General features: G+C 45.5%; 1 pseudogene; it reads left to right on the top strand.

The window, feature by feature from the left end:
* Positions 1 to 18,502, top strand: part of LOC115124658 (intersectin-2-like) — a 109,466-nt pseudogene that overhangs the window by 8,055 nt on the left and 82,909 nt on the right.

Genomic DNA, 18,502 nt, shown 5'->3' with positions numbered 1-18,502 from the left:
CCCTAGGTGGAAACACACCCTGTTCCCACCCTTAGGTGGAAACACACCCTGTCCCCCCCTAGGTGGAAACACACCCTGGCCCCCTAGGTGGAAACACACCCTGTTCCCCCTTAGGTGGAAACACACCCTGCCCCCCTAGGTGGAAACACACCCTGTCCCCCCCTAGGTGGAAACACACCCTGTTCCCACCCTTAGGTGGAAACACACCCTGTCCCCCCCTAGATGGAAACACACCCTGTCCCCCCTAGGTGGAAACACACCCTGTTCCCCCTTAGGTGGAAACACACCCTGTCCCCCCTTAGGTGGAAACACACCCTGTCCCCCCTAGGTGGAAATACACCCCGGCCCCCTCTGGGTGGAAACACACCCTGTCCCCCCTTAGGTGGAAACACACCCTGCCTCCCCTAGGTGGAAATACACCCGGCCCCCCTGGGTGGAAACACACCCTGTCCCCCCTTAGGTGGAAACACACCCTGTCCCCCCTTAGGTGGAAGCACACCCTGTCCCCCCCTAGGTGGAAACACACCCTGTTCCCACCCTTAGGTGGAAACACACCCTGTCCCCCCTAGGTGGAAACACACCCTGGCCCCCTAGGTGGAAACACACCCTGTTCCCCCTTAGGTGGAAACACACCCTGGCCCCCCTAGGTGGAAACACACCCTGTCCCCCTAGGTGGAAACACACCCTGTTCCCACCCTTAGGTGGAAACACACCCTGTCCCCCCTAGATGGAAACACACCCTGTTCCCCCCTAGGTGGAAACACACCCTGTTCCCCCTTAGGTGGAAACACACCCTGCCTCCCCTAGGTGGAAATACACCCCGGCCCCCTGGGTGGAAACACACCCTGTCCCCCTTAGGTGGAAACACACCCTGTCCCCCTTAGGTGGAAACACACCCTGTCCCCCCTTAGGTGGAAACACACCCTGGCCCCCCTTAGGTGGAAACACACCCTGCCCCCCTAGGTGGAAATACACCCGGCCCCCTGGGTGGAAACACACCCTGTCCCCCCCCTTAGGTGGAAACACACCCTGTCCCCCCTTAGGTGGAAACACACCCTGTCCCCCCTTAGGTGGAAACACACCCTGTCCCCCCTTAGGTGGAAACACACCCTGTCCCCCCCTTAGGTGGAAACACACCCTGTCCCCCCTAGGTGGAAACACACCCTGTCCCCCCCTTAGGTGGGAACACACCCTGTTCCCCCTAGGTGGAAATACACCCCTGCCCCCTGGGTGGAAACACACCCTGTCCCACCCCTAGGTGGAAATACACCCCGGCCCCCTTAGGTGGAGACACACCCGGCCCCCTAGGTGGAAACACATCCTGTCCCCCCTAGGTGGAGACCCCCCATGTGTCCTGTCATTAGTGGTGCTGTGTGTCCTGTCATTAGAGTGGTGCTGTGTGTCCTGTCATTAGAGTGGTGCTGTGTGTCCTGTCATTAGAGTGGTCCTGTCATTAGTGGTGCTGTGTGTCCTGTCATTAGAGTGGTGCTGTGTGTCCTGTCATTAGTGGTGCTGTGTGTCCTGTCATTAGAGTGGTGCTGTGTGTCCTGTTGTTAAAGCGGTGCTGTCATTAGAGTGGTGCTGTTTGTCCTGTCATTAGAGTGGTGCTGTTTGTCCTGTCATTAGAGTGGTGCTGTTTGTCCTGTCATTAGAGTGGTGCTGTGTGTCCTGTCGTTAGAGTGGTGCTGTCATTAGAGTGGTGCTGTGTGTCCTGTCATTAGAGTGGTGCTGTGTGTCCTGTTGTTAGAGTGGTGCTGTCATTAGAGTGGTGCTGTGTGTCCTGTCATTAGAGTGGTGCTGTGTGTCCTGTCATTAGAGCGGTGCTGTGTGTCCTGTCATTAGAGTGGTGCTGTGTGTCCTGTCGTTAGAGTGGTGCTGTGTGTCCTGTTGTTAGAGTGGTGCTGTGTGTCCTGTCATTAGAGTGGTGCTGTGTGTCTTGTCATTAGAGCGGTGCTGTGTGTCCTGTCATTAGAGTGGTGCTGTGTGTCCTGTCTTTAGAGTGGTGCTGTGTGTCCTGTTGTTAGAGTGGTGCTGTCATTAGAGTGGTGCTGTGTGTCATGTCTTTAGAGTGGTGCTGTGTGTCCTGTCGTTAGAGTGGTGCTGTGTGTCCTGTCTTTAGAGTGGTGCTGTGTGTCCTGTCATTAGAGTGGTGCTGTGTGTCCTGTCGTTAGAGTGGTGCCGTGTGTCCTGTCGTTAGAGTGGTGCTGTGTGTCCTGTTGTTAGAGTGGTGCCGTGTGTCCTGTCATTAGAGTGGTGCTGTGTGTCCTGTTGTTAGAGTGGTGCCGTGTGTCCTGTCATTAGAGTGGTGCTGTGTGTCCTGTTGTTAGAGTGGTGCCGTGTGTCCTGTCATTAGAGTGGTGCTGTGTGTCCTGTCATTAGAGTGGTGCTGTGTGTCCTGTCGTTAGAGTGGTGCTGTCATTAGAGTGGTGCTGTGTGTCCTGCCATTAGAGTGGTGCTGTGTGTCCTGTCGTTAGAGTGGTGCTGTGTGTCCTGTCATTAGAGCGGTGCTGTGTGTCCTGTCATTAGAGCGGTGCTGTGTGTCCTGTTATTAGAGTGGTGCTGTGTGTCCTGTCGTTAGAGTGGATCTATACTAAATCAGTGTTTATCTAGGCTTCATAACGTCCCCCTCTTGCCCTCTATCTCCCCCCTACTCTCTCTCACCTCCTCTCTCTCTCTTCTTTCTCTCCTCCCCTCATCTCCCCCCAGGTCGCTAGCTGATATGGGTAGTGATGGGAGGATGGACCAACTAGAGTTCTCTATTGCCATGAAGCTGATTAAACTGAGGCTGCAGGGGCGGGGCCTTCCCCCCTCTCTACCAATCAGCATGAAGCAGCCACCCACTGCCATGCCCACCTCCATAATGAAGTCTTCAGCATGCTTCGGTAGGGCCAGACGGATGGTGACCTCAGTGGTCAGGGCCCGTATTCATAAAGAGTCTCAGAGAAGGAGTGGTGATCTAGGATCAGGTCATAAAGAGTCTCAGTAGGAGTGGTGATCTAGGATCAGGTCATAGTCTCAGTAGGAGTGGTGATCTAGGATCAGGTCATAAAGAGTCTCAGTAGGAGTGGTGATCTAGGATCAGGTCATAAAGAGTCTCAGTAGGAGTGGTGATCTAGGATCAGGTCATAGTCTCAGTAGGAGTGGTGATCTAGGATCAGGTCATAAAGAGTCTCAGTAGGAGTATTGATCTAGGATCAGGTCATAAAGAGTCTCAGTAGGAGTGGTGATCTAGGATCAGGTCATAGTCTCAGTAGGAGTGGTGATCTAGGATCAGGTCATAGTCTCAGTAGGAGTGGTGTTCTAGGATCAGGTCATAAAGAGTCTCAGTAGGAGTGGTGATCTAGGATCAGGTCATAGTCTCAGTATCTAGGATCAGGTCATAAAGAGTCTCAGTAGGAGTGGTGATCTAGGATCAGGTCATAAAGAGTCTCAGTAGGAGTGGTGATCTAGGATCAGGTCAGAGTCTCAGTAGGAGTGGTGATCTAGGATCAGTTCATAAAGAGTCTCAGTAGGAGTGGTGATCTAGGATCAGGTCATAGTCTCAGTAGGAGTGGTGATCTAGGATCAGGTCATTAAGAGTCTCAGTAGGAGTGGTGATCTAGGATCAGGTCATAAAGAGTCTCAGTAGGAGTGGTGATCTAGGATCAGGTCATAAAGAGTCTCAGTAGGAGTGGTGATCTAGGATCAGGTCATAGTCTCAGTAGGAGTGGTGATCTAGGATCAGGTCATAAAGAGTCTCAGTAGGAGTGGTGATCTAGGATCAGGTCATAGTCTCAGTAGGAGTGGTGATCTAGGATCAGGTCATAAAGAGTCTCAGTAGGAGTGGTGATCTAGGATCAGGTCAGAGTCTCAGTAGGAGTGGTGATCTAGGATCAGGTCATAAAGAGTCTCAGTAGGAGTGGTGATCTAGGATCAGGTCAGAGTCTCAGTAGGAGTGGTGATCTAGGATCAGGTCATAAAGAGTCTCAGTAGGAGTGGTGATCTAGGATCAGGTCATACAGAGTCTCAGTAGGAGTGGTGATCTAGGATCAGGTCATAGAGTCTCAGTAGGAGTGGTGATCTAGGATCAGGTCATAGTCTCAGTATCTAGGATCAGGTCATAAAGAGTCTCAGTAGGAGTGGTGATCTAGGATCAGGTCATAAAGAGTCTCAGTAGGAGTGGTGATCTAGGATCAGGTCATAGTCTCAGTAGGAGTGGTGATCTAGGATCAGGTCATAAAGAGTCTCAGTAGGAGTGGTGATCTAGGATCAGGTCATAGTCTCAGTAGGAGTGGTGATCTAGGATCAGGTCATAAAGAGTCTCAGAAGGAGTGGTGATCTAGGATCAGGTCATAAAGAGTCTCAGTAGGAGTGGTGATCTAGGATCAGGTCATAATCTCTGTAGGAGTGGTGATCTAGGATCAGGTCATAGTCTCAGTAGGAGTGGTGATCTAGGATCAGGTCATAGTCTCAGTAGGAGTGGTGATCTAGGATCAGGTCATAGTCTCAGTAGGAGTGGTGATCTAGGATCAGGTCATAAAGAGTCTCAGTAGGAGTGGTGATCTAGGATCAGGTCATAGTCTCAGTAGGAGTGGTGATCTAGGATCAGCTCATAAAGAGTCTCAGAAGGAGTGGTGATCTAGGATCAGGTCATAAAGAGTCTCAGAAGGAGTGGTGATCTAGGATCAGGTCATAGTCTCAGTAGGAGTGGTGATCTAGGATCAGGTCATAAAGAGTCTCAGTAGGAGTGGTGATCTAGGATCAGGTCATAGTCTCAGTAGGAGTGGTGATCTAGGATCAGCTCATAAAGAGTCTCAGAAGGAGTGGTGATCTAGGATCAGGTCATAAAGAGTCTCAGAAGGAGTGGTGATCTAGGATCAGGTCATAGTCTCAGTAGGAGTGGTGATCTAGGATCAGGTCATAGTCTCAGTAGGAGTGGTGATCTAGGATCAGGTCATAGTCTCAGTAGGAGTGGTGATCTAGGATCAGGTCATAAAGAGTCTCAGTAGGAGTGGTGATCTAGGATCAGGTCATAGTCTCAGTAGGAGTGGTGATCTAGGATCAGGTCATAAAGAGTCTCAGAAGGAGTGGTGATCTAGGATCAGGTCATAAAGAGTCTCAGAAGGAGTGGTGATCTAGGATCAGGTCATAGTCTCAGGAGTGGTGATCTAGGATCAGGTCATAGTCTCAGGAGTGGTGATCTAGGATCAGGTCATAGTCTCAGAAGGAGTGGTGATCTAGGATCAGGTCATAGTCTCAGGAGTGGTGATCTAGGATCAGGTCATAGTCTCAGGAGTGGTGATCTAGGATCAGGTCATAGTCTCAGTAGGAGTGGTGATCTAGGATCAGGTCATAGTCTCAGGAGTGGTGATCTAGGATCAGGTCATAAAGAGTCTCAGAAGGAGTGGTGATCTAGGATCAGGTCATAGTCTCAGGAGTGGTGATCTAGGATCAGGTCATAGTCTCAGGAGTGGTGATCTAGGATCAGGTCATAGTCTCAGTAGGAGTGGTGATCTAGGATCAGGTCATAGTCTCAGGAGTGGTGATCTAGGATCAGGTCATAGTCTCAGTAGGAGTGGTGATCTAGGATCAGGTCATAGTCTCAGGAGTGGTGATCTAGGATCAGGTCATCTCTCTTATTCATTAAGATGTAAAACTGATCCTCGATCACCACTCCTACTCTGAGATGTTTTGAGAATATGTGGGATGATATCATTCTCTCTACCTCCACAGGTATGGGCTCGATGCCAAATCTGTTCGTCGGCATGCCCGTCCTGACCCCGATGCCCCTTAACCCCACCCTGACCTCTGTGCCCTCCCTGGTTCCCATGACGATGCCCCTGGCCAATGGCAACTCCAGCCTCCTCAACACATCTCCATTTAGCACCACTCCAGGTAAATATAGTGCAAGATAATACTTACCTACACAGGGCTTTGAAATGTACCATTTTAAAAAGGGGAAGGGGATAAGGGTTTGGCATTTGGCAAAGGACATAGTGGTAAACATATAGTTTTCTAGATCTGGGACTCGGCAACAAGTTATTCATTGTATCATACAGTGAAATAGGAAGGGGTTATGTATGGTCCAGTATAGTAGAGAGGGGTTATGTATGGTCCAGTATAGTAGAGAGGGGTTATGTATGGTCCAGTATAGTAGAGAGGGGTTATGTATGGTCCAGTATAGTAGAGAGGGGTTATGTATGGTCCAGTATAGTAGAGAGGGGTTATGTATGGTCCAGTATAGTAGGGAGGGGTTATGTATGGTCCAGTATAGTAGAGAGGGGTTATGTATGGTCCAGTATAGTAGAGAGGGGTTATGTATGGTCCAGTATAGTAGAGAGGGGTTATGTATGGTCCAGTATAGTAGAGGGGTTATGTATGGTCCAGTATAGTAGAGAGGGGTTATGTATGGTCCAGTATAGTAGAGGGGTTATGTATGGTCCAGTATAGTAGAGAGGGGTTATGTATGGTCCAGTATAGTAGAGGGGTTATGTATGGTCCAGTATAGTAGAGGGGTTATGTATGGTCCAGTATAGTAGAGGGGTTATGTATGGTCCAGTATAGTAGAGGGGTTATGTATGGTCCAGTATAGTAGAGGGGTTATGTATGGTCCAGTATAGTAGAGGGGTTATGTATGGTCCAGTATAGTAGAGGGGTTATGTATGGTCCAGTATAGTAGAGGGGTTATGTATGGTCCAGTATAGTAGAGGGGTTATGTATGGTCCAGTATAGTAGAGGGGTTATGTATGGTCCAGTATAGTAGAGGGGTTATGTATGGTCCAGTATAGTAGAGGGGTTATGTATGGTCCAGTATAGTAGAGAGGGGTTATGTATGGTCCAGTATAGTAGAGGGGTTATGTATGGTCCAGTATAGTAGAGGGGTTATGTATGGTCCAGTATAGTAGAGGGGTTATGTATGGTCCAGTATAGTAGAGGGTTATGTATGGTCCAGTATAGTAGAGAGGGGTTATGTATGGTCCAGTATAGTAGAGGGGTTATGTATGGTCCAGTATAGTAGAGGGGTTATGTATGGTCCAGTATAGTAGAGGGGTTATGTATGGTCCAGTATAGTAGAGGGGTTATGTATGGTCCAGTATAGTAGAGAGGGGTTATGTATGGTCCAGTATAGTAGAGAGGGGTTATGTATGGTCCAGTATAGTAGAGAGGGGTTATGTATGGTCCAGTATAGTAGAGGGGTTATGTATGGTCCAGTATAGTAGAGGGGTTATGTATGGTCCAGTATAGTAAAGAGGGGTTATGTATGGTCCAGTATAGTAGAGGGGTTATGTATGGTCCAGTATAGTAGAGGGGTTATGTATGGTCCAGTATAGTAGAGAGGGGTTATGTATGGTCCAGTATAGTAGAGGGGTTATGTATGGTCCAGTATAGTAGAGGGGTTATGTATGGTCCAGTATAGTAGAGGGGTTATGTATGGTCCAGTATAGTAGAGGGGTTATGTATGGTCCAGTATAGTAGAGGGGTTATGTATGGTCCAGTATAGTAGAGGGGTTATGTATGGTCCAGTATAGTAGGGAGGGGTTATGTATGGTCCAGTATAGTAGAGGGGTTATGTATGGTCCAGTATAGTAGAGAGGGGTTATGTATGGTCCAGTATAGTAGAGGGGTTATGTATGGTCCAGTATAGTAGAGAGGGGTTATGTATGGTCCAGTATATACATGGTCCAGTATAGTAGGGAGGGTTATGTATGGTCCAGTATAGTAGAGAGGGGTTATGTATGGTGTTATACAGTCCAGTATAGTAGGGAGGGGTTATGTATGGTCCAGTATAGTAGAGGGGTTATGTATGGTGTTATACAGTCCAGTATAGTAGGGAGGGGTTATGTATGGTCCAGTATAGTAGAGGGGTTATGTATGGTCCAGTATAGTAAAGAGGGGTTATGTATGGTCCAGTATAGTAGAGGGGTTATGTATGGTCCAGTATAGTAGAGGGGTTATGTATGGTCCAGTATAGTAGAGGGGTTATGTATGGTCCAGTATAGTAGAGGGGGGTTATGTATGGTGTTATACAGTCCAGTATAGTAGAGAGGGGTTATGTATGGTCCAGTATAGTAGAGGGGGGTTATGTATGGTCCAGTATAGTAGAGGGGTTATGTATGGTCCAGTATAGTAAAGAGGGGTTATGTATGGTCCAGTATAGTAGAGGGGTTATGTATGGTCCAGTATAGTAGAGGGGTTATGTATGGTCCAGTATAGTAGAGGGGGGTTATGTATGGTGTTATACAGTCCAGTATAGTAGAGAGGGGTTATGTATGGTCCAGTATAGTAGAGGGGGGTTATGTATGGTCCAGTATAGTAGAGGGGTTATGTATGGTCCAGTATAGTAGAGGGGTTATGTATGGTCCAGTATAGTAGAGGGGTTATGTATGGTCCAGTATAGTAGAGGGGTTATGTATGGTCCAGTATAGTAGAGGGGTTATGTATGGTGTTATACAGTCCAGTATAGTAGGGAGGGGTTATGTATGGTCCAGTATAGTAGAGAGGGGTTATGTATGGTGTTATACAGTCCAGTATAGTAGGGAGGGGTTATGTATGGTCCAGTATAGTAGAGAGGGGTTATGTATGGTGTTATATAGTCCAGTATAGTAGGGAGGGGTTATGTATGGTCCAGTATAGTAGAGGGGTTATGTATGGTGTTATACAGTCCAGTATAGTAGGGAGGGGTTATGTATGGTCCAGTATAGTAGAGGGGTTATGTATGGTGTTATACAGTCCAGTATAGTAGGGAGGGGTTATGTATGGTCCAGTATAGTAGGAAGGGGTTATGTATGGTCCAGTATAGTAGAGAGGGGTTATGTATGGTCCAGTATAGTAGAGAGGGGTTATGTATGGTCCAGTATAGTGGAGAGGGGTTATGTATGGTCCAGTATAGTAGAGGGGTTATGTATGGTCCAGTATAGTAGAGAGGGGTTATGTATGGTCCAGTATAGTAGAGGGGTTATGTATGGTCCAGTATAGTAGAGGGGTTATGTATGGTGTTATACAGTCCAGTATAGTAGAGAGGGGTTATGTATGGTCCAGTATAGTAGAGAGGGGTTATGTATGGTCCAGTATAGTAGAGAGGGGTTATGTATGGTCCAGTATAGTAGAGGGGTTATGTATGGTCCAGTATAGTAGAGGGGTTATGTATGGTGTTATACAGTCCAGTATAGTAGAGAGGGGTTATGTATGGTCCAGTATAGTAGAGAGGGGTTATGTATGGTCCAGTATAGTAGAGGGGTAATGTATGGTCCAGTATAGTAGAGAGGGGTAATGTATGGTCCAGTATAGTAGAGAGGGGTTATGTATGGTCCAGTATAGTAGAGGGGTTATGTATGGTGTTATACAGTCCAGTATAGTAGAGAGGGGTTATGTATGGTCCAGTATAGTAGAGGGGTTATGTATGGTCCAGTATAGTAGAGGGGTTATGTATGGTGTTATACAGTCCAGTATAGTAGGGAGGGGTTATGTATGGTCCAGTATAGTAGAGGGGTTATGTATGGTCCAGTATAGTAGAGAGGGGTTATGTATGGTCCAGTATAGTAGAGGGGTTATGTATGGTCCAGTATAGTAGAGAGGGGTTATGTATGGTCCAGTATAGTAGAGAGGGGTTATGTATGGTCCAGTATAGTAGAGAGGGGTTATGTATGGTCCAGTATAGTAGAGGGGTTATGTATGGTCCAGTATAGTAGAGGGGTTATGTATGGTCCAGTATAGTAGGGAGGGGTTATGTAAGGTCCACTATAGTAGGGAGGGGTTATGTATGGTTCAGTATAGTAGAGGGGTTATGTATGGTCCAGTATAGTAGAGAGGGGTTATGTATGGTCCAGTATAGTAGAGGGGTTATGTATGGTCCAGTATAGTAGAGGGGTTATGTATGGTCCAGTATAGTAGAGGGGTTATGTATGGTTCAGTATAGTAGAGGGGTTATGTATGGTCCAGTATAGTAGAGGGGTTATGTATGGTCCAGTATAGTAGAGGGGTTATGTATGGTCCAGTATAGTAGAGGGGTTATGTATGGTCCAGTATAGTAGAGGGGTTATGTATGGTCCAGTATAGTAGAGGGGTTATGTATGGTCCAGTATAGTAGAGGGGTTATGTATGGTCCAGTATAGTAGAGAGGGGTTATGTATGGTCCAGTATAGTAGAGGGGTTATGTATGGTCCAGTATAGTAGAGGGGTTATGTATGGTCCAGTATAGTAGAGGGGTTATGTATGGTCCAGTATAGTAGAGGGGTTATGTATGGTCCAGTATAGTAGAGGGGGGTTATGTATGGTCCAGTATAGTAGGGAGGGGTTATATATGGTCCAGTATAGTAGAGAGGGGTTATGTATGGTCCAGTATAGTAGAGGGGTTATGTATGGTTCAGTATATTAGAGAGGGGTTATGTATGGTGTAATACAGTCCAGTATAGTAGAGAGGGGTTATGTATGGTCCAGTATAGTAGGGAGGGGTTCTGTATGGTGTTATACAGTCCAGTATAGTAGAGGGGTTATGTATGGTCCAGTATAGTAGAGGGGTTATGTATGGTCCAGTATAGTAGAGAGGGGTTATGTATGGTCCAGTATAGTAGAGGGGTTATGTATGGTCCAGTATAGTAGAGAGGGGTTATGTATGGTCCAGTATAGTAAAGAGGGGTTATGTATGGTCCAGTATAGTAGGGAGGGGTTATGTATGGTCCAGTATAGTAGAGGGGTTATGTATGGTCCAGTATAGTAGAGAGGGGTTATGTATGGTCCAGTATAGTAGAGAGGGGTTATGTATGGTCCAATATAGTAGAGAGGGGTTATGTATGGTCCAGTATAGTGGAGAGGGGTTATGTATGGTCCAGTATAGTAGAGAGGGGTTATGTATGGTGTTATACAGTGCAGTATAGTAGAGAGGGGTTATGTATGGTGTTATACAGTCCAGTATAGTAGAGAGGGGTTATGTATGGTCCAGTATAGTAGAGGGGTTATGTATGGTTCAGTATAGTAGAGAGGGGTTATGTATGGTGTTATACAGTCCAGTATAGTAGAGAGGGGTTATGTATGGTCCAGTATAGTAGAGAGGGGTTATGTATGGTTCAGTATAGTAGAGAGGGGTTATGTATGGTGTAATACAGTCCAGTATAGTAGAGAGGGGTTATGTATGGTCCAGTATAGTAGGGAGGGGTTCTGTATGGTGTTATACAGTCCAGTATAGTAGAGAGGGGTTATGTATGGTTCAGTATAGTGGAGAGGGGTTATGTATGGTCCAGTATAGTGGAGAGGGGTTATATATGGTCCAGTATAGTAGAGAGGGGTTATATATGGTCCAGTATAGTAGAGAGGGGTTATGTATGGTTCAGTATAGTAGAGAGGGGTTATGTATGGTGTTATACAGTCCAGTATAGTAGAGAGGGGTAATGTATGGTTCAGTATAGTAGAGAGGGGTAATGTATGGTTCAGTATAGTGGAGAGGGGTTATGTATGGTCCAGTATAGTGGAGAGGGGTTATATATGGTCCAGTATAGTAGAGAGGGGTTATATATGGTCCAGTATAGTAGAGAGGGGTTATGTATGGTTCAGTATAGTAGAGAGGGGTTATGTATGGTGTTATACAGTCCAGTATAGTAGAGAGGGGTAATGTATGGTTCAGTATAGTAGAGAGGGGTAATGTATGGTTCAGTATAGTAGAGAGGGGTTATGTATGGTCCAGTATAGTAGGAAGGGGTTATGTATGGTCCAGTATAGTAGAGGGGTTATGTATGGTCCAGTATAGTAGAGAGGGGTTATGTATGGTCCAGTATAGTAGAGAGGGGTTATGTATGGTCCAGTATAGTAGAGAGGGGTTATGTATGGTCCAGTATAGTAGAGGGGTTATGTATGGTCCAGTATAGTAGAGGGGTTATGTATGGTCCAGTATAGTAGAGGGGTTATGTATGGTCCAGTATAGTAGAGGGGTTATGTATGGTCCAGTATAGTAGAGGGGTTATGTATGGTCCAGTATAGTAGAGGGGTTATGTATGGTCCAGTATAGTAGAGGGGTTATGTATGGTCCAGTATAGTAGAGGGGTTATGTATGGTCCAGTATAGTAGAGAGGGGTTATGTATGGTCCAGTATATTAGAGGGGTTATGTATGGTCCAGTATAGTAGAGAGGGGTTATGTATGGTCCAGTATAGTAGAGAGGGGTTATGTATGGTCCAGTATAGTAGAGAGGGGTTATGTATGGTCCAGTATAGTAGAGGGGTTATGTATGGTCCAGTATAGTAGAGGGGTTATGTATGGTCCAGTATAGTAGAGGGGTTATGTATGGTCCAGTATAGTAGGGAGGGGTTATGTAAGGTCCACTATAGTAGGGAGGGGTTATGTATGGTTCAGTATAGTAGAGAGGGGTTATGTATGGTCCAGTATAGTAGAGAGGGGTTATGTATGGTCCAGTATAGTAGAGGGGTTATGTATGGTCCAGTATAGTAGAGGGGTTATGTATGGTCCAGTATAGTAGAGGGGTTATGTATGGTCCAGTATAGTAGAGGGGTTATGTATGGTCCAGTATAGTAGAGGGGTTATGTATGGTCCAGTATAGTAGAGGGGTTATGTATGGTCCAGTATAGTAGAGGGGTTATGTATGGTCCAGTATAGTAGAGGGGTTATGTATGGTCCAGTATAGTAGAGGGGTTATGTATGGTCCAGTATAGTAGAGAGGGGTTATGTATGGTCCACTATAGTAGAGGGGTTATGTATGGTCCAGTATAGTAGAGGGGTTATGTATGGTCCAGTATAGTAGAGGGGTTATGTATGGTCCAGTATAGTAGAGGGGTTATGTATGGTCCAGTATAGTAGAGGGGGGTTATGTATGGTCCAGTATAGTAGGGAGGGGTTATATATGGTCCAGTATAGTAGAGAGGGGTTATGTATGGTCCAGTATAGTAGAGGGGTTATGTATGGTTCAGTATAGTAGAGAGGGGTTATGTATGGTGTAATACAGTCCAGTATAGTAGAGAGGGGTTATGTATGGTCCAGTGTAGTAGAGAGGGGTTATGTATGGTCCAGTATAGTAGGGAGGGGTTCTGTATGGTGTTATACAGTCCAGTATAGTAGAGGGGTTATGTATGGTCCAGTATAGTAGAGGGGTTATGTATGGTCCAGTATAGTAGAGAGGGGTTATGTATGGTCCAGTATAGTAGAGGGGTTATGTATGGTCCAGTATAGTAGAGAGGGGTTATGTATGGTCCAGTATAGTAAAGAGGGGTTATGTATGGTCCAATATAGTAGGAGGGGTTATGTATGGTCCAGTATAGTAGAGGGGTTATGTATGGTCCAGTATAGTAGAGAGGGGTTATGTATGGTGTTATCCAGTATAGTAGAGAGGGGTTATGTATGGTCCAGTATAGTAGAGAGGGGTTATGTATGGTCCAGTATAGTAGAGAGGGGTTATGTATGGTCCAGTATAGTAGAGAGAGGGGTTATGTATGGGTAGAGAGGGGTTATATGGTCCAGTATAGTAGAGAGGGGTTATGTATGGTCCAGTATAGTAGAGGGGTTATGTATGGTTCAGTATAGTAGAGAGGGGTTCTGTATGGTGTTATACAGTCCAGTATAGTAGAGAGTATAGTAGAGAGGGGTTATGTATGGTCCAGTATAGTAGAGAGGGGTTATGTATGGTTCAGTATAGTAGAGAGGGTTATGGTCCAGTATGGTGTAATACAGTCCAGTATAGTAGAGAGGGGTTATGTATGGTCCAGTATAGTAGGGAGGGTTCTGTATGGTGTTATACAGTCCAGTATAGTAGAGAGGGGTAATGTATGGTCCAGTATAGTAGAGAGGGGTAATGTATGGTTCAGTATAGTAGAGAGGGGTTATGTATGGTCCAGTATAGTAGGAAGGGGTTATGTATGGTCCAGTATAGTAGAGGGGTTATGTATGGTCCAGTATAGTAGAGAGGGGTTATGTATGGTCCAGTATAGTAGAGAGGGGTTATGTATGGTCCAGTATAGTAGAGAGGGGTTATGTATGGTCCAGTATAGTAGAGGGGTTATGTATGGTCCAGTATAGTAGAGAGGGGTTATGTATGGTCCAGTATAGTAGAGGGGTTATGTATGGTTCAGTATAGTAGAGAGGGGTTATGTATGGTGTAATACAGTCCAGTATAGTAGAGAGGGGTTATGTATGGTCCAGTATAGTAGGGAGGGGTTCTGTATGGTGTTATACAGTCCAGTATAGTAGAGGGGTTATGTATGGTCCAGTATAGTAGAGGGGTTATGTATGGTCCAGTATAGTAGAGAGGGGTTATGTATGGTCCAGTATAGTAGAGGGGTTATGTATGGTCCAGTATAGTAGAGAGGGGTTATGTATGGTCCAGTATAGTAGAGAGGGGTTATGTATGGTCCAATATAGTAGAGAGGGGTTATGTATGGTCCAGTATAGTGGAGAGGGGTTATGTATGGTCCAGTATAGTAGAGAGGGGTTATGTATGGTGTTATACAGTGCAGTATAGTAGAGAGGGGTTATGTATGGTGTTATACAGTCCAGTATAGTAGAGAGGGGTTATGTATGGTCCAGTATAGTAGAGGGGTTATGTATGGTTCAGTATAGTAGAGAGGGGTTATGTATGGTGTTATACAGTCCAGTATAGTAGAGAGGGGTTATGTATGGTCCAGTATAGTAGAGAGGGGTTATGTATGGTTCAGTATAGTAGAGAGGGGTTATGTATGGTGTAATACAGTCCAGTATAGTAGAGAGGGGTTATGTATGGTCCAGTATAGTAGGGAGGGGTTCTGTATGGTGTTATACAGTCCAGTATAGTAGAGAGGGGTAATGTATGGTCCAGTATAGTAGAGAGGGGTATAGTAGAGAGGGGTTATGTATGGTTCAGTATAGTGGAGAGGGGTTATGTATGGTCCAGTATAGTGGAGAGGGGTTATATATGGTCCAGTATAGTAGAGAGGGGTTATATATGGTCCAGTATAGTAGAGAGGGGTTATGTATGGTTCAGTATAGTAAAGAGGGGTTATGTATGGTGTTATACAGTCCAGTATAGTAGAGAGGGGTAATGTATGGTTCAGTATAGTAGAGAGGGGTAATGTATGGTTCAGTATAGTAGAGAGGGGTTATGTATGGTCCAGTATAGTAGGAAGGGGTTATGTATGGTCCAGTATAGTAGAGGGGTTATGTATGGTCCAGTATAGTAGAGAGAGGTTATGTATGGTCCAGTATAGTAGAGAGGGGTTATGTATGGTCCAGTATAGTAGAGAGGGGTTATGTATGGTCCAGTATAGTAGAGAGGGGTTATGTATGGTCCAGTATAGTAGAGAGGGGTTATGTATGATGTTATACAGTCCAGTATAGTAGAGAGGGGTTATATATGGTCCAGTATAGTAGAGAGGGGTTATGTATGGTCCAGTGTAGTAGAGAGGGGTTATGTATGGTCCAGTATAGTAGAGAGGGGTTTCATCTGACCATATGACATTCTCCCAATCTTCTTCTGGATCATCCAAATGCTCTCTAGCAAACTTCAGACGGGCCTGGACATGTACTGGGTTAAGCAGGGGGACACATCTGGCACTGCAGGATTTGAGTCCCTGGCGGCGTAGTGTTACTGATGGTAGGTTTTGTATATACAGTGGGGCAAAAAAGTATTTAGTCAGCCACCTATTGTGCAAGTTCTCCCACTTAAAAAGATGAGAGAGGCCTGTAATGTTTATATATATATATATATATATATATATATATATATATATATACGGGCTGTTAGGATGTAATCAGACCTGTAGTTTTATTTATTGAAAGTTGAATTGAAGTTTAGGGATTCTTTAAATAGCCAGTACTGTACTTCCGACCATCACGATGTACAGCGCCATATTTTCCGTTCAATTCTAACGGAAACCGCAGAGGCTCTTTTTTTTGGGGGGGATATAGAAACACCATAATATTAATCAAATTAAATAAGTACCAATCAAAAGTTTGGACACACCTACACATTCCAGGGTTTTTCTTTATTTTTACTATAATACTACATTGTAGAATAATAGCGAAGATATCACAACTATGAAACAACACACATGGAATCAGTTCAGAACAAATTCTTATTTGCAAGGACAGCCTACACCTTCCTCCCCGTCGAGGAACCCCGGTCTCACACGTGCCTGCATTCTCTAGTACAGCCACTATTGAAGACTATCAAATTCTTCTCAAAAATGCCCTCTGGTGGTCAAACCAGTGGTTCACACTTACAGTAAATACGTGCCATATATTTCTGCTGCACCATGCAAGCTGAGCCGCAGTACCGCTGCATCTTTTACAGGACCATGCAAGCTGAGCCGCAGTACGCTGCATCTTTTACAGGACCATGAAAGCTGAGCCGCAGTACGCTGCATCTTTTACAGGACCATGCAAGCTGAGCCGCAGTACGCTGCATCTTTTACAGGACCATGCAAGCTGAGCCGCAGTACGCTGCATCTTTTACAGGACCATGCAAGCTGAGCCGCAGTACGCTGCATCTTTTACAGGACCATGCAAGCTGAGCCGCAGTACGCTGCATCTTTTACAGGACCATGCAAGCTGAGCCGCAGTACGCTGCATCTTTTACAGGACCATGCAAGCTGAGCCGCAGTACGCTGCATCTTTTACAGGACCATGCAAGCTGAGCCGCAGTACGCTGCATCTTTTACAGGACCATGCAAGCTGAGCCGCAGTACGCTGCATCTTTTACAGGACCATGCAAGCTGAGCCGCAGTACGCTGCATCTTTTACAGGACCATGCAAGCTGAGCCGCAGTACGCTGCATCTTTTACAGGACCATGCAAGCTGAGCCGCAGTACGCTGCATCTTTTACAGGACCATGCAAGCTGAGCCGCAGTACGCTGCATCTTTTACAGGACCATGCAAGCTGAGCCGCAGTACGCTGCATCTTTTACAGGACCATGCAAGCTGAGCCGCAGTACGCTGCATCTTTTACAGGACCATGCAAGCTGAGCCGCAGTACGCTGCATCTTTTACAGGACCAACCACTGTAAGAATGTCACTTTAGAAGGCTGTTTTTCTCGAAGCAATTTGTAATGAAAAAATATATAGTTCTTAATTAGGGATGCACAATATATCGGTGAACATATCGGAATCGGACCGGTATCTGTCTAGTTTAACGGCGATGTGCAAAACCGATGTTAAAGCTGCCGTGCCTATATAACGTGGGACAGTGGGATAATATCAGTCTCTCTACCTCCACACACACCACACCACAACAGACACACACACATGACCTAACGACTCCATATAAAATGTGGCGCGACACAGCGACACAGCATTCCTAACCTCGCCCACAATGTCTGCTGTGTGGATGTCAACAAGTCCAGCAGTCATTTGAAAGACTAACAACATTTCAGCGAGACAACTCAAAAGGTGAAATCCATTAAAGCCAAGATAATGGAATTCATTGCCATTGATAATCAACCGTTCACTGTCGTGGGGGATGTTGGCTTTCGCCGACTGGTCGAGCACCGGTACACACTACCAAGTGCTCTATTTTTCAGATGTTGCCCTACCACACATTAATAGCGTCACTGCTATTAGCTTCATGACAATGAATGGTGTTCGCGTGTCAAAAAAGATACACGTCAAATAACACTATTTGTGTGTGTGTAACCTTTATTTAACAAGTGAGTTCATTAAGAACAAATCTTTACAATGACGGCCTGCCCCAGACGACACTGGGCCAATTGTGGGCTGACCTATGGGACTCCCAATCACGGCCGGATGTGATTCAGATGCAGTGCCTTAGACTGCTCGGGAGCCCTTAATATTTTTCCCACAACACCACTTTCAATCAATTTGTTTAGTAGAACCTCATGCCAAATTGAGTCACACATTTTTTTTTATCAACAAAGCATGAGGAGACTTTGCCTTTGTTTGTTTGTTTGTTTGTTTGTTTGTCAATTAGGGTCAATTAGGGTCAATTAGGGTCAATTAGGGTGTGCAGGGTGAATACGTGATCTGTCGTAAGGTAATCTGGTCGGTACCATGTTTTCACTGAGGAAATGAACTAGTCTGCTGTTAATGACAATGCAGAGGATTTTCCAAAAGTTGCTTTTGACACATATCCCACGGTAGTTATTGGGGTCAAATTTGTCACCACATCTGTGGATTCGGGTGATCTGTCCTCGGTTTCAAGATGCCAGAGCTGATAAAGAGCCAATTAGAATTAGTGGTCTTTATATTTCATCATCACTGCATGCTTTAAAAAATATATATTCTAAATCAAATCTAATTTTTATTTGTTTTGTTTGTTCTTTGTTATAGAGCCAAAAATAAGTGGTTTTACCCACGTTTTCGATGGATAACTCTCTCTCTCCCTCCCTCCAGCACTCCCTATGTCCTGCTTCTCCTCTCCAATGGCATTCTCTCCATCCGCTGGGATCTCCAAGGCTAACTCCCTATTGGATCTGTCCTCTAGCAGGTAACAACAAGCTAAGTCCCTATTGGATCTGTCCTCTAGCAGGTAACAACAAGCTAAGTCCCTATTGGATCTGTCCTCTAGCAGGTAACAACAAGCTAAGTCCCTATTGGAT

This window comes from Oncorhynchus nerka, linkage group LG24, assembly GCF_034236695.1.
Source record: "Oncorhynchus nerka isolate Pitt River linkage group LG24, Oner_Uvic_2.0, whole genome shotgun sequence".
Taxonomy (NCBI): Eukaryota; Metazoa; Chordata; class Actinopteri; order Salmoniformes; family Salmonidae; genus Oncorhynchus; species Oncorhynchus nerka.
The sequence above is the reverse complement of the archived record's forward strand: the minus strand, read 5'-3'. Positions and strand labels throughout refer to the sequence as shown.